Raw genomic sequence first — 14,038 nt, 5'->3', positions numbered from 1 at the left:
TCAGGACATGAAAGAGATGGAGACCAGGTATCAGGGTCGCTGGGACGCAGTCATGATGGCTGACTACTGTTGGACTCTGAAGAGAGACCTCCCTGTCACTGAGCATTCCAGGAGTTCCAAGAAACGGAAGTTCAAGCCCTGAACTTTGAAAAATGGTGAAGCAACATGCAATTTATGTGTACTTACCTTTATCAATGCCCACCATTCAGTTTACAGTAATCGATGTTTCTATCAGGTAATCAATATATGTTGTTGGAAAAACATTATTTTCTCTTAAAAACATATTTAGGATGATATGTGTTGACAAAAATCAGCTGATAATGCCACAAAATGTAATCGATTTTGTCACAAGATCTGATTTTTTACAAATCAACATAGCACAACAACCTGACCTGATGGAGAGAAACGGATGCCATTTCCTGATTCAGCAGTGCAATAAGACCCTAAATCAATTGTAGAAATCTAGACAACATTCAAAAGGTAAAAAATTGTTGCCCAGTGTATAATTTAACATCTTTTGGGGGCAATTCCAAACCTGTTATTCCAAGAAGAAAGGCCTCTGGTTTCTTTATAAATGTATATTTCAACATTTTTTTCAATTCATTATAAATCTTTTCCCAGAAGTCTTTCACCTTGGGGCAGGTCCACCTTCGTTTTCTTTACATTTCCAGCAATGGTTATCACAGTTATGATAAATCTTTGCTAATTTAACTGGGGTCGGATACCATCTATACATCATTTTCATTATGTTTTCCTTTAGTACAGTACATGCAGTGAACTTGACCCCTTTCTTCCACAATCTTTCCCAATCCTCAAACATTATGTTATGTCCTACATGTCTTGCCCAATCTATCATCACTGATTTAACTTGTTCATCCTTCGTATGCCACTCTAACAATGGGAAATGTAGTGTTTTCAAAGCCCCCCCCCCCAATGTTGCAGGGGGCATTCTCTGGGTGTTTGGTGCTGCTTTGGAGTGAATCAGATGACATTGGACCTTTGGAGAAATCGTGACCCTGTGGGTTAGGGCACTGAAGCCTCATTTTTTGGGGGGAGGGCGCGGCATAAAATGTGGGGTTTTCACTGCCATGGATCACAAAACGGCTGCTATTTTGTGCAAAGCTGGTAGACTGAGAAACTAGTATTTTATTTTTATTTTTAAGAAGATAAACTAAAGGTGTGTGCTTACAGGTAAACAGATACCAGTGTGCATGCCCATTATGACCTCAGGCAAGAATCAAGAAAATACAGGTGGTCCCTCTTAACTGACATTCTGAACTGAACAGAACTGAAGGGAGGGGCTGGTTCTGGAGCAAAGCTGTTTAGATTGGGTTTGGGTGGATGCGAAGAGGATGCCTCAAACTTCTTGGGCTTTGCTTCTCAACTTATTCTGCCTTCTGGGACCCCCCAGCCCAAGACCAACCACCTCTTGGATAGGTGAGCATGCAGATATTTTGGAATGTGAGTGTGGGGCAGGATGACCGCGTATGAAAGCTCCTTTGAGCACAAGTGCTGGCCCCCCTTTTCTCTCCCATGGAGGCCCTGAACTGGCCAGCTCCTGGTTCAGGGCCTCCAAGGGAGAGAAAAGGGAACCTCAGTTACTCTTTGCCTTCTGAGGACACTGTCTCACTCCCAGCAGAGCCCCAAGACTTACGGCTGCTGCTCTATCAGCCTCAGGACATCCAAGGGATCATGAGCAAAGCACACAAGCCCTGCCCGCCAGATGTGAAGCACTCTATGGAGAGAATTTGGGTTTTTTAACTGGCTGAACAGAGTTTCAGCCCTTGGGGAATTTGATTTCTTAAACATACACCTTCCCCTTCCTTGTGTCCCTGGGGAGAAAAGCCAATCCTGCTTTCTTCCTTTGGTAATTTAATCAGAGGAAATAACTCTTTCAATGGTCTAATAGATTTGCTGAATCATGAATTCTGTACATGCACAGAGGCTATACCTCTTGAAACCCCAAAGATGGGCAAGATGGGGCATTTCTCTCCACCTGGCTCCACCGGATATTGGTGATGGCCAATGAAAGCCCAAGCAGGGATTCCTAGTGGGGGATGTTGCTGTGGTATATTGGAGGAGCAGGGCCAGGAGGCTAACTTGGACACCTGAGAACACAAAAAAGCAGCAGCAAAACAACTACATGTTTCCTTTTAAATGGGCCTCCCTGCTGAGTGTAAAGCATAGATCCTCATTTTTTAAGGGAAAAGGGAAAGAAGGCTTCTCCCAAAGTGTTAGAAGGCCACAAATAATGTAACAATAGAACAAAACAAATGTGCCGTTTCATGTGATACAGAATCCTATGTGCAAATCTGTTAGATTGAGAAATTTGTACTAAATAAGAAAAAATAAATAAAGGTGTGTGCTTGCAGGTAAACAGATTGGAGATTTTCTGCAAGATCTTGTGAGATCTCATTGAAGTCTTGCAAGATGTCTAGGAGAGCAAAATATGTATTGAGATTTGGGAGAGATCTTGTATGCTCTTTCAGGGACCAAAGCCATCACTGCTGCAGCGCCAAAGGCAGGTGGCTAAGGGGTGGTGAGTGTCCCACGGGGCGAAATGGGATGTACCCCTCCCCTCAAGCTCAGGATTCCAGAACTAACAACTGTCAGTTGGGAGGGACGGAAGGCAAGGACCCACAGCCCAGGTGGGGCTCGCTAGCTTGGGGAGGAGGTGTGTGATTCCTCAGCTGGAGTAGATGCAGGACAGTTGAGGCTCACATGCCTCATCACCGCAAAAGCTATAACTGGAAAGCTGTCCTGGCCAGGCCTGTGTCCTTTGGCTCCAGTTGGGAGTGAGACGGATGACGTCTGATTTTTGGCGAAATATTTTTTTTTTAAAAAAAGGTGGAGGCCAAGGCTCGAAAAAGACCCAATATGGAGGCCTACTGGCCGAAATATTGGGAAATAATTGAAAGAATTGGAGACAAATGGAAATTGCAGAGCCAAGATAAATTAAAAAATAAGGTGCGAGATTGGTTACATTATGCTCAAATTCAAGAGGTTTTTAAAATGGATAAAAAAGTTGGTTTCCAGGTGGAAAAATCGAAATTGGAGACAGAATTGTTAGAACCAAAGACTAAGATACTATCGAGAATGTATAACTTGCTGCTTAAGTGGAATACACAGGATGAGACAGTTAAATCTGCCATGATAAAATGGGCACAGGATGTTGGACATAACATTATGTTTGAAGACTGGGAAAGGTTATGGAACACCGGAATGAAATTCACGGCATGTAGTGCCTTGAAGGAAAATATTATGAAAATGATATACCGGTGGTACATGACCCCAGTCAAGTTAGCTAAGATATATCATCTGTCTGACAACAAATGTTGGAAATGTAAGGAGGCAGAAGGGACTTTTTTTCACCTCTGGTGGACCTGTCCAAAAGTGAAGGCCTTCTGGGAAATGATATATAATGAATTGAAAAAGGTATTTAGGTATACCTTCCCCAAGAAACCAGAGGCCTTCCTGCTGGGCATGGTGGACCAGAAGGTGTTAAAGAAGGACAGAACTTTGTTTATGTATGCTAGTACAGCAGCAAGAATACTCATCGCAAAGCATTGGAAGACACAAGATTTACCCACGCTGGAGGAATGGCAGACGCAGTTGATGGACTATATGGAATTAGCCGAAATGACTGGCAGAATCCGAGATTTGGACGAAGAAACAATTGAGGTGGATTGGAAAAAAATTAAAGATTATTTGCAAAAATACTATAAGTTGTATGAATCTTGAGATAGTGCACGATTAGAAAATGTTATGCTATAGCAATATGATTAAGTAAACGGTAAAATAAGTTATAAAAGAGAAAAAGAGACAATGTGAATCAAACATATTATGTTTATTTTAAAGGTATTAAAACTGAGTTACAACATAATGAATTTGGAAACATAATAATTGAAAGTTACAATAAGGTATGAAACAAGGTAACAAATTGCTGACATTGTTTAATATAAAGAACGCAGATCTGGAAGGTGTGGGGAAGTCCAACAGGGATTTATGGACAGTTGAATTATTACATATTCATAATCTTTTTTGTATCTTTTTGTTTTAAAAAAAAAAATTGTTTCTTGCTTTGTTTTTTTTTTTGTATTTTCTGGAATGTATGAACCTATGAAAAGAAACGCAATAAAAAACATTATAAAAAAAATTAAAAAAATATGATTTTCAAGTTTATACATTTCAATAATTTTGCAGTCATTTTAACATTTCAAAACTTGACTTCCTTCCCCCTCTTTCTGCAGTTCTTTAAATTGATTCTTCATATCTTATGCATATCGAAATTACCTCAATTTCTTGATTTATGCATCTGCTTTAAATAGATAATCTTATTCAACTGCAGGTTATTCCAATAATCCTGCCAATGTTCTTATCTGTTTACAGTTTGTAACTATTCATTCAACCATTTCCATTCTTTAATAAAAAGTTTGTTCTCTTGCTCCTAGAAACGGTCAGCATGTGACAGAGGCCACATCCTGGGAACGGTTTGACTGGCCACCTAAACCAGGTGAGAGCAGCCAAAGAGTCTCAAATGCACAGGAACTTCCCCTGTGTGCAAAGACAGGCTCCAGAAGATTGAGCGGACAAGACCAAGCGTGGGCCCAGTGGTCAAGAAGGTGGTTTCTGCAATGCTGTGGAGGGAAGTGAGGGGCAGATGGGGCTCATCCACCTATAAAGATAGCCCATCGAGGAGAAGGAAAACTCTGATCCTAATTTGCCTTGTGGGATATCTTTGGGATCTGAAAAGGCTAAGGAGTAAAGCCTACACAAATCTGGAGTGGAGTCCCTCAGGCGGTTGGATGGCGCCGTTTACAACCCCTTCTGACATCTCCTGCAGCCCAACTGGTGCCTAACTCTGCTTTCCTTGGAGACACATCTGCAAAGCCAAGAGAGGGAGTCTTGTCATCTGGGAAGCCCAGGACCTCCAGACACACTGCCCAGTCTTGCTCCCTGGAGAGGTCACTTTGGGACTGCTGACACCGTTGCTTGACTTTTGACCTCACCCCCAGAGGCGCACTCCATTGCTTCTCAAGACAGACAAATGCCAACATTAAAAAACTATTTGAAAGAATTTTATTTCATTCAAAAAAGACAATCTGGCATGTGATTAGGACAGTGGTTTTCAGACAACGGGTGACACGTTTATTGATCCAGTTTGGAAGTCTCTGTCTTGTCTTCGCACATGCGCAGTTCCATCTAGGAGCAACAACAAGGGAAGGAGCCAAACTGTCAACTCCTGCAGCGAGACTCAGGATTTCCACTCATGCTCACAAACGTAGGAAAAAGCACCGCCTAGGATAAAAGGATGATCACAGAATAGCATGTTTGTAAAGGAACTTGATTAGAATAATAATGATGATGATGATTTTTATTTTATTTTTCTATTTGGGTTTGTGGGGAAGGGGGGGACTGGGTCTTGGTGGGGAGGGAGATCTGTGCTGGAGTTGCTGGCCTCACTGCTGTCGCTGCCCGGAAGAGAGAAGAAGAGAAAATATTTTTAATCTTTCCATTTCTTATTCTGTTGACAACCCATCTTTCCTTCAAGGATCTCCAGGTGGCTTACGCTATTCTCCCATTCTTTAATTACATTTACTTCCTCATTCCATTTCTCTTCCAATATCTCTTCCTCCTCCTCCTCGCAGACCAGGGGGTGGATTTTAGGGGCACGACAGCAGGAGGCCAGCAGCTCGCACAGCCTGCCACACTGGCCATTCTCTCTTTCAACAGCCTTGGAGAACAACTGAGTAGGCATCTAGAGTGTCAACTGAACAGGCATGTGGATCAGCTAGTCACTGGGCACAGTCTATTCTTTTGGAGGGGGCTTTCCCCAGTTTCCATTTATAAGAAGTTTGAAAGGTTGCCTCTTTATAAAGTCTGTTTCCTTGTGACGAGAGACCACACTGGAGACTCAGTGTTTTTGAAATATATCAAGGTAAAGGGACCCCTGACCATTAGGTCCAGTCGTGGCCGACTCTGGGGTTGCAGCGCTCATCTTGCTTTATTGGCGGACCGGTCATGAACAGCTTCCGGGTCATGTGGCCAGCATGACTAAGCTGCTTCTGAACCAGAGCAGCGCACGGAAACGCCCTTTACCTTCCCGCCGTAGCGGTACCTATTTATCTACTTGCACATTGACGTGCTTTCGAACTGCTAGGTTGGCAGGAGCAGGGACCGAGCAACGGGAGTTCACTCCGTCATGGGGATTCGAACTGCCAGCCTTCTGATAGGCAAGTCCTAGGCTCTGTGGTTTAACTCACAGCGCCACCCCCATCCCTATTATTTATTTATTTAGATACTTGGGTTTTGGGCGAAGGGAGAACTGGGTCTTGGAGTGGGGTAGAGCTGTACTGGAGCTGCTGGCCTCACTGCTATCGCTGCCTGAAGAGAAATGAAGAGAAATGAAGAGAAAGAATTCTTAATTTTTTCATTGATTACTACATTGATGGCCCATCTTTCCTGCAAGGATCTCCAGGTGGCTTGCGTTATTCTCCCTTCCTCCCTTCCTCATCCCATCCCTGAACTCTTCTTGAATCAGGGAGCTGCCTCCCCCCATCCCAGTGATCCAGATTCTCTCTGGCCTCCCTGTTCCTCAAGAACAAAGATCAACACTCCCCATCTATATATCGGTGGCATCCATCCCCTGGTCGCTTGGTCTTACATAAATTGTTTTCACCTTCACTAAAGATTCCTTCTGATCTTCATAACCATCACTTCATCCTCCCATTTCTCTTCCAATATCGCTTCCTCCTCCTCCTCACAGACCAGGGGATGGATCTTTGGCACGTGACAGCAGGAGACCAGCAGCTCACGCAGCCAATCTTTATAAATTAATCTAACCATGACTTGGTTCCCTATGTTTCTGAATCTTGAGGGATAGTAAAAGAAACAGAATGCAGAAGGAATTAGGAATCCTACTTATACTTTATATGAAGAAAGTCTCTTCATTACACCAGAAAACGTATTTCCTTTCTCACAAACTACCTCCTCAAACTAAAGATGCTCATCTTTAATTTTATAGTCCCTTTCCTCTTTTGTGCAGTTCTTCCCCTCCTTTCGCCACTTTTCTTCTCTTCCCGATTCTCCAATTAGTCCAGCCGTTTCTCCTAGACCACGCTATGCCATCTTTGCCATCTTTATAGGTTAGTGTTTAATATAAGTTCAATGTTAAAAGTGTTGCCTTCTCTTTTACCTTTGTTTTCCAGTAACTTCCACTCTTTTACCACAAACAGCGCTGACAATCCAAGTCTTTTAACTCAGTCTCTGTTGCTGGGCTCATGCCACTTCAAAGTAAAAAACAACTTAAGTCCTTGAATTCCGCTTCTTTTAATGGGCTAGTACTGCTGCTGCAGAGTGAAATTTGAATCTGTCTTCCTTTTCTTACTGGTACTTGTTAGAGAAATCTTTGCTTATGCTTACGTATAATGAGAAAGATTTCCAATATGTTTAAGATAAAATCTCCCGTTCTTTACTCTTTATGTGCTAGTCTTTCGGGTCTGTTTCTGAGCAGTTCAGTTTGTATAAAGAAGTCTCACAGACCCTCTTCTCCTCAAGCTCTCCTTGTTAGCTGCCGTTCTTACCGTTTGGGACTTTGAGGCTTGCTGCTGAGGATTGCTCGTGTCCTTGCATCTAGGTACTCTCTGTCGACTCACCTCCTGGTTAGGACGTGGGCTTCGAAGGGTTCCTTTTTTGACGCTGCCGGACAATGTCATCCCTGGGCCACGCCCAGAGCCTTTTTGGGGGTCGTGTAGCCTCCACGTTGCCCCCCAAAGTTCCCTCTAACAGCTGCTAGGCGCGGAGAACCCGCGAAGCACATCCACAACGGAGGGCGGAAAAACTGGAAGCCCTTACATACCAGGTTTGGAAGGGGGATTTGGTCTGCGATCGGCTTTTTCCGTAGGGACACGGGTGGCCACAGAGCCTAGGGCTTGCTGATCAGAAGGTCGGCAGTTCGAATCCCCGCGACGGGGTGAGCTCCTGCTGCTCGGTCCCAGCACCTGCCAACCTAGCAGTTCGAAAGCACAAAGTGGAAGTAGATAAATACCGTATTTTTCGCTCTATAGGAGGCAATTTCCCCCCTCCAAAAATTAAGGGGAAATGATCAAAGCAGCAGAAATAAGAGATGATTGGATCCCTTTCTGAGCTCGAAGCATGGGTACCCCCAACCAAAATTTAAAATTCGGTTTTGTAATTTGGAACTATTGTGATTTGATTGGTTTGCTAATAAAAAATATATTATAAAAAAACAAAAATTAAGGGAAAATTTGTGTGCGCCCTATGGAGTGAATGCAGGCTGCGCAGCTAAGCCCAAAGCCAGAGCAGGCAGAAGGAGCGCTGCGCGGTGCTCCGTCTCACTGTTCTAGCTTGGGGATTGCTGCACAAAGCCTCCGCAGGGCAGCGGGGTGCCTTCACCCCGCTGCTCTGTGGAGGCTTCAAAGGCTGCACTCTGGGGGCTTCAGGCAGCTATCCGCAAGCCTTCCAAGTGCAGCAGTAGTTCCCTCTGCACTCAGAAGGCTTGCGGATAGCCGTCTGAAGCCTGGAGAGCGAGAGGGGTCAGTGCACAGTTTTCCCTCTCTGCGCAGCGCCCCTTCAGCGAAGCGGGAGGAGAAATGGAAGGGGCTCCATTTCTCCTGCCGCTTCGCTGAAGGGACACTGAGCAGAGAGGGAGAGAATCCCCCCCCCTGTTCTCCCCCTCCTATAATCCGGTGCATCTTATGGTCCGGTGCGTCCTATAGAGTGGAAAATACGGTAGGTGCCGTTCTGTCGGGAAGGTAAACAGCCTTTCCGTGCACTGCTCTGCTTTTGCCAGAAGCGGCTTCGTCATCCTGGCCACATGACCCGGAAGCTGTACGCCGGCTCCCTCAGCCTATAGAGCGGGATGAGCGCGCAACCCTAGAGTCATCCGCGACTGGACCTAACGGTCAGGGGTCCCTGTACCTTTACCTAGGCTTTTTCCAGATCTGCCTTACTGCCCTATGTTTCTAAATCTTGAGGGAGAGCAAAAGAAGCAGAATGCAGAAAGAATTAGACATCCTACTTACACTCAAGAAGAAGAAATCTTTATTTTGCCGGAAAACATCATTACTTCTCACAAACCACCTCCTTTCTCCTGAACTATCCTCAAGTAGTTGCTCTTCCCAAAGTCCTCAGCCAAGTCACTCAGCAGGGGGACGTGTCACAATGGAGGCCCTGACCCTGTTGCTTTAGCTACCTTGCTTAACAATGTGAAATGTTCCCCTTAACATAAATTTTTCAAATATATCTTCCAGTGGGTTTTTATTTTTTTTTATTTAGGAAGGATCTAGAGCTGGCTTCATCCAGCACGGTGCATTTCTGGACAGGACAGGAAACACCTTGCAAACACACACTTTTCAACATGGCGGTGTCACCAAGGAAAAACACTCCTGGCCTAGACTATGGCTGCTGTTTCTCAATTAATAGTAAAACATGACCCTTCTCAACATCCTGTAATAAACTGTCCAGTATTAGGATGGACAGGAGCAGGACTTCACCCTTAGACCCCCTCATCCCCCTGTTTCTTTCTGTTTCTGCCCAGTGTCTTCTGCCAATCAAAAGCTTTCCTTAGCTTGCAAGGAAGTGAAATGTTATGAGTTACTTGGTGCCAGACTCCCCTTTGCCATGAGTTTCTGGGTGCTAGGCACTGAACCCCTGGACACTGAACATCGGAGGAATTGATCTAAGCTGTACCCCAAGCACTACATTTGATTGTTGGTTATTAAAAACTGATTGAAACCATTTTATTTCATTCACAAAAGAAATTTTGACATGTGATTATGATAACCGTTTATATAATAAAGGTGACACGTTTATTGATCCTTTTTGTAAGTTATTATTTGTCTACTTTAATGTATTTTTTATATATATTAATCAGTAAGGGGGTGGTGTGGGAAGCAGTTATGCATATGAAACCGGTGGATGGCTGTCATTAATCCAGATCAATTTCATAGAATCATAGAAACTTATAGCTGGAAGGGACACCAAGGGTCATCTAGTCCAACCCCCTGTGATGCAGCAATCTCAGCAAAAGCATCCATGGCAGACGGCCATCCAACCTCTGCTTAGTAACCTCCAAGGAAGGAGAGTCCACCACCTCTCATGGGAATCTGTTCCAATGCCAAACTGCCCTTACTGTCAGAAAGTTTTTATGAATGTTTAGTTGGAATCTCCTTTCTTATAACTTGAATCCATGGGTTCGAGTCCTACCATCTAGAGCAGGAGAAAAGAAGCTTGTTCCCTCTTCCATGTGACAGCCCTTAAGATATTGGAAGATGGCTGTCAGATCTCCTCTCAGTTTCTTCTTTTCCAGGCCAAACCTCCCCAGCTCCTTCAAGTGTTTCTCTTCAATCTTAGTTTCCAGACCCTTGGTTGTCTTGGTTGCCCTCCTCTGCACACATTCCAGCTTGTCAACATCCTTCTTAAATGATGATGCCCAGAACTGGACACAGGACTCCAGGTGTGGCCTGACCAAGGTAGGAGAGAGTAGGACTTGGACTTTGTTTCATCAGGACCCTGGACTTCCATAGATGCAATCTAGAACAGCGTTACCATTTTCTGCTGCTGCACATTCCTTGTGGCTGAGGCTCAGGGTAACGCCCCCGGGACCTTTCAGTTCATGGTGTCCATGGAGGCGCAGGTCAATTCTGTGTCCAGGGCAGCTGTTGACCAGCTTCATCTAGTACGCAGGCTGAGACCCTATCTGCCTGCGGATTGCCTCGCCAGAGTGGTGCATGCTCTGGTTATCTCCCGCTTGGACTACTGCAATGCGCTCTAGGTGGGGCTACCTTTGAAGGTGACCCGGAAACTACAACTAATCCAGAATGCGGCAGCTAGACTGGTGACTGGGAGTGGCCCCCAAGACCTACATTGGCTCTCAGTATGTTTCCGGGCACAATTCAAAGTGTTGGTGCTGACCTTTAAAGCCCTAAACGGCCTCAAAGGCCCAGTATACCTGAAGGAGCGCCTCCACCCCCATCGTTCTGCCTGGACACTGAGGTCCAGCGCTGAGGGCCTTTTGGCGGTTCCCTCCCTACGAGAAGCCAAGTTACAGGGTAGTGGTGCCTGCCCTGTGGAACCCCCTCCCACCAGATGTCAAAGAGATAAACAGCTACCTGACATTTAGAAGACATCTGAAGGCAGCCCTGTTCTGGGAAGCTTTGAATGTTTGACAGACTTTTTTATTTTAATATTTTGTTGGAAGCCGCCCAGAGTGGCTGGGTATAAATATTAAATTATTATTATTATATTATGATGATGACTGTGAGGTGTTACAAGTCATTAACTTCAAGCCACACTGTCATGCCTTTGAAGACACAAACCACCCCAGCTTTTCAGAGCTGGCTATCATGGCTTCTTTAATCTTTGTGTATTGCTCCACCATGTGGCTGAATCATATAAAGCACTGACTTTTACATATCTCTTGACCTCTAATTGCAAGAAGATCTCGTTAACTTGGATTATAATCTTTATAAATTGGAGTTGTGGAGCAGGTCCTTGAGAGGGGGGGGGCTCCCACCATTCCTCCTCAGTCCAGCCCCTGACAACCATGTGGGTTACGGCGTCGAGCGCTCATTTTGTGGGGCGATGTGAAACGTAGTGTTTTCACCCCCAAACCTTGCAGGGGGCATTGTCTGGGTGTTTGGCGCCACTTTGGAGTGAATCGGACAACGTCTGACTTTTGGAGAAATTGGGATCCCATGAGTTAGGGCGCCAAAGGCTCATTTTTGGGGGTGCCATGAAATGTGGGGTTTTCACCGCCAAACATTTCAGGGGGTCTTTAGCAGGTGTTTGCCGTTGCTTTGTTGTGAATCCTAAGACATCGGGTTTTCAGCGAAATCGCGGCTGTCAGAGTTGCTTCCAGATCCTAGCTCACAGAGGATCACGCTAGCCAGCGATCATTAAATAAAAGTCTTTATTGAGTTACAGTTTCCATTCTCAAGCTGCTGCGTGCAACTCTACGTCTTATGGTTAGATCGGCGAAGCTCCGTCTGAGTCTCCGCCCCTTGTACACCAACTTAATATCCTAGCCCTGCTCCACCTTTTCCGCCTGACTGTTCTTCTCTGGGTCCCTCTGCCCCCCGGGGTCTCTTCCTTCCGGGATTCTTCTGACGCTGACCCCCCGGACCCTCCTGTCTCCTTGCGCCGGGCTTTAGGACCTGGCTCCCTTTCCGGGCTGCCTACTGCGCCACCTTCCTGTGCATTTGAACTTGGCGCGCGCGCCCAACCTTCCACCTTCCGGCTAACCGTTTCTTCGCTCCCCGATGGAGGTGTGGCCACTCCTGACTCGTGCCCTCCCTCCTGTTGTGAGCTGCCAGCGCTTGATCCCTGGCGCCCTTCCTCTTCCCTGCTCTCTGGCGGTGACGCTGGTCCCGATTTCCAACTGCTCCCCTCTGAGTCCCCTCTGGCTCTATCTTCCTGGGGTGTCCCCCTAGTCTCCCCCCTTGCCATGGCCACTGGTGCTCCTTTCTGTGAATCTTCTGATTCACAGGAAAGACTCGGAGATCTCGGGTCGTCGTCATCACTCATCTTTTCTTCTGCCTCCTCCCCCTCGCTCTCTGTTTCCTCCCTTGCCCTTGCCTCTGCTCCTGAACCCGTGACAGTGGCCACCATATCTATCCTGACAGATGATTTGGCCTGTCACCCTTGTGTGGAAGTAAAGGATGAGATTCCCCTACTATTCCGCCTGGGGTCTCCAATGTGGTGCACCCAGCCTCCACTCACACTATTCCTATGCTGGGGGATTTGGGGGTGGTTTGTGGGGATGTTATGTACTGAGTTGAATAGGATCCAAAATGCTACAGTCTGATTGGTCCTAGAACAATAGGATCCAACATGCAGCAGTCTGATTGGTCCGCAGGAGCCACTCAATCCAGCTCCAGGTGGAAGTGAATCCACAACCTGATTGGCCTACAGGAGAATCCCAGAATTAGCCAATCACGTGCAGCCAATTGTGTAAATAATGTATATAAAGCAGATATTGTGGGGGAACTTTCATTCCTCGCTACTATGAGCTGAATATAGAGCATGAAATCCACTCTCGACTCCGAGTATATTTCAGGGGAAGAGCTGTTTGGGATATTTCCTGCTTGTGAATTATTATTTGTGTGTGTGTTTGTGTGTGTGTTTGTGTGTGTGTGTGTATGTGTGTGTAAAACACATGCCTAAAGCTTTAAATCTGGGATGGGCATGGAAGTTCCGAGGTGGGCCACCAGGTGGCACTGCCGGCCATGCTCCAGCTGCTGCTGCTGCTGCTGCTGCTACAGGTGCCAGTAAGTCTCGCATTTTCAACCTCTTCCTCCTCCATTGCACTAGCTAAATGATTCCTTGCTGGACTCCCATCGCTGAGGCCAAATGTACCTTTACCGAGCAAAATATCCTTTCGAATTATACACCCAGCACATGGAACCTGACAAAGGGGCAATACAAGTGGACTCTCTGTGCCCTTACCACAGTAAAAAGACTGATACTGGTGAGCTGGAAAAATAAAAATGCGTCTCCCTTCTATGATTGGATTGAAGACTTCTACAAACTCACCACATATGAACAACCTGCAGATAAACGCAGACTTGCCATGGACAAATTCAATGATACAGTGGTACCTCGGGTTAACATACACTTCAGGTTACAGACTCTGCTGGTAGCCTTTTTAGCCTCGGGTGAGAAGAGCTTTGCGCCCGGGACGGGGAAATGGGAGTCAACAGACACTCAAGGAATAGTTTCAGAGAAAAGCTTTATTCTGCCATCCGGGGTGGCAGAAGGAGCAAGTGTGATAGATTCACAAAAGAAGCATGAGTTCACAGCCATTTGCGCAGAGCATATATTCGCCTCCCAGTTCCCTCCCCTTTCTCCTCCTCCTCAAGAGTCCTGCCCCATTGTGATGAAATTCCAGTGCCTGTCTTCGGAGAACTTCCTGACATTAGTGACGAAGATGCCTCCAGTGCTGAAGGACACGAAGAAGAAGTGGTTCTTGAAGATGATGCTCCACATCCATTTTCCCAAAAGGAGTTGAATGATCTAG

Source organism: Podarcis muralis, chromosome 9, assembly GCF_964188315.1.
Source record: "Podarcis muralis chromosome 9, rPodMur119.hap1.1, whole genome shotgun sequence".
NCBI classification, from domain to species: Eukaryota; Metazoa; Chordata; class Lepidosauria; order Squamata; family Lacertidae; genus Podarcis; species Podarcis muralis.
The sequence above is the reverse complement of the archived record's forward strand: the minus strand, read 5'-3'. Positions refer to the sequence as shown.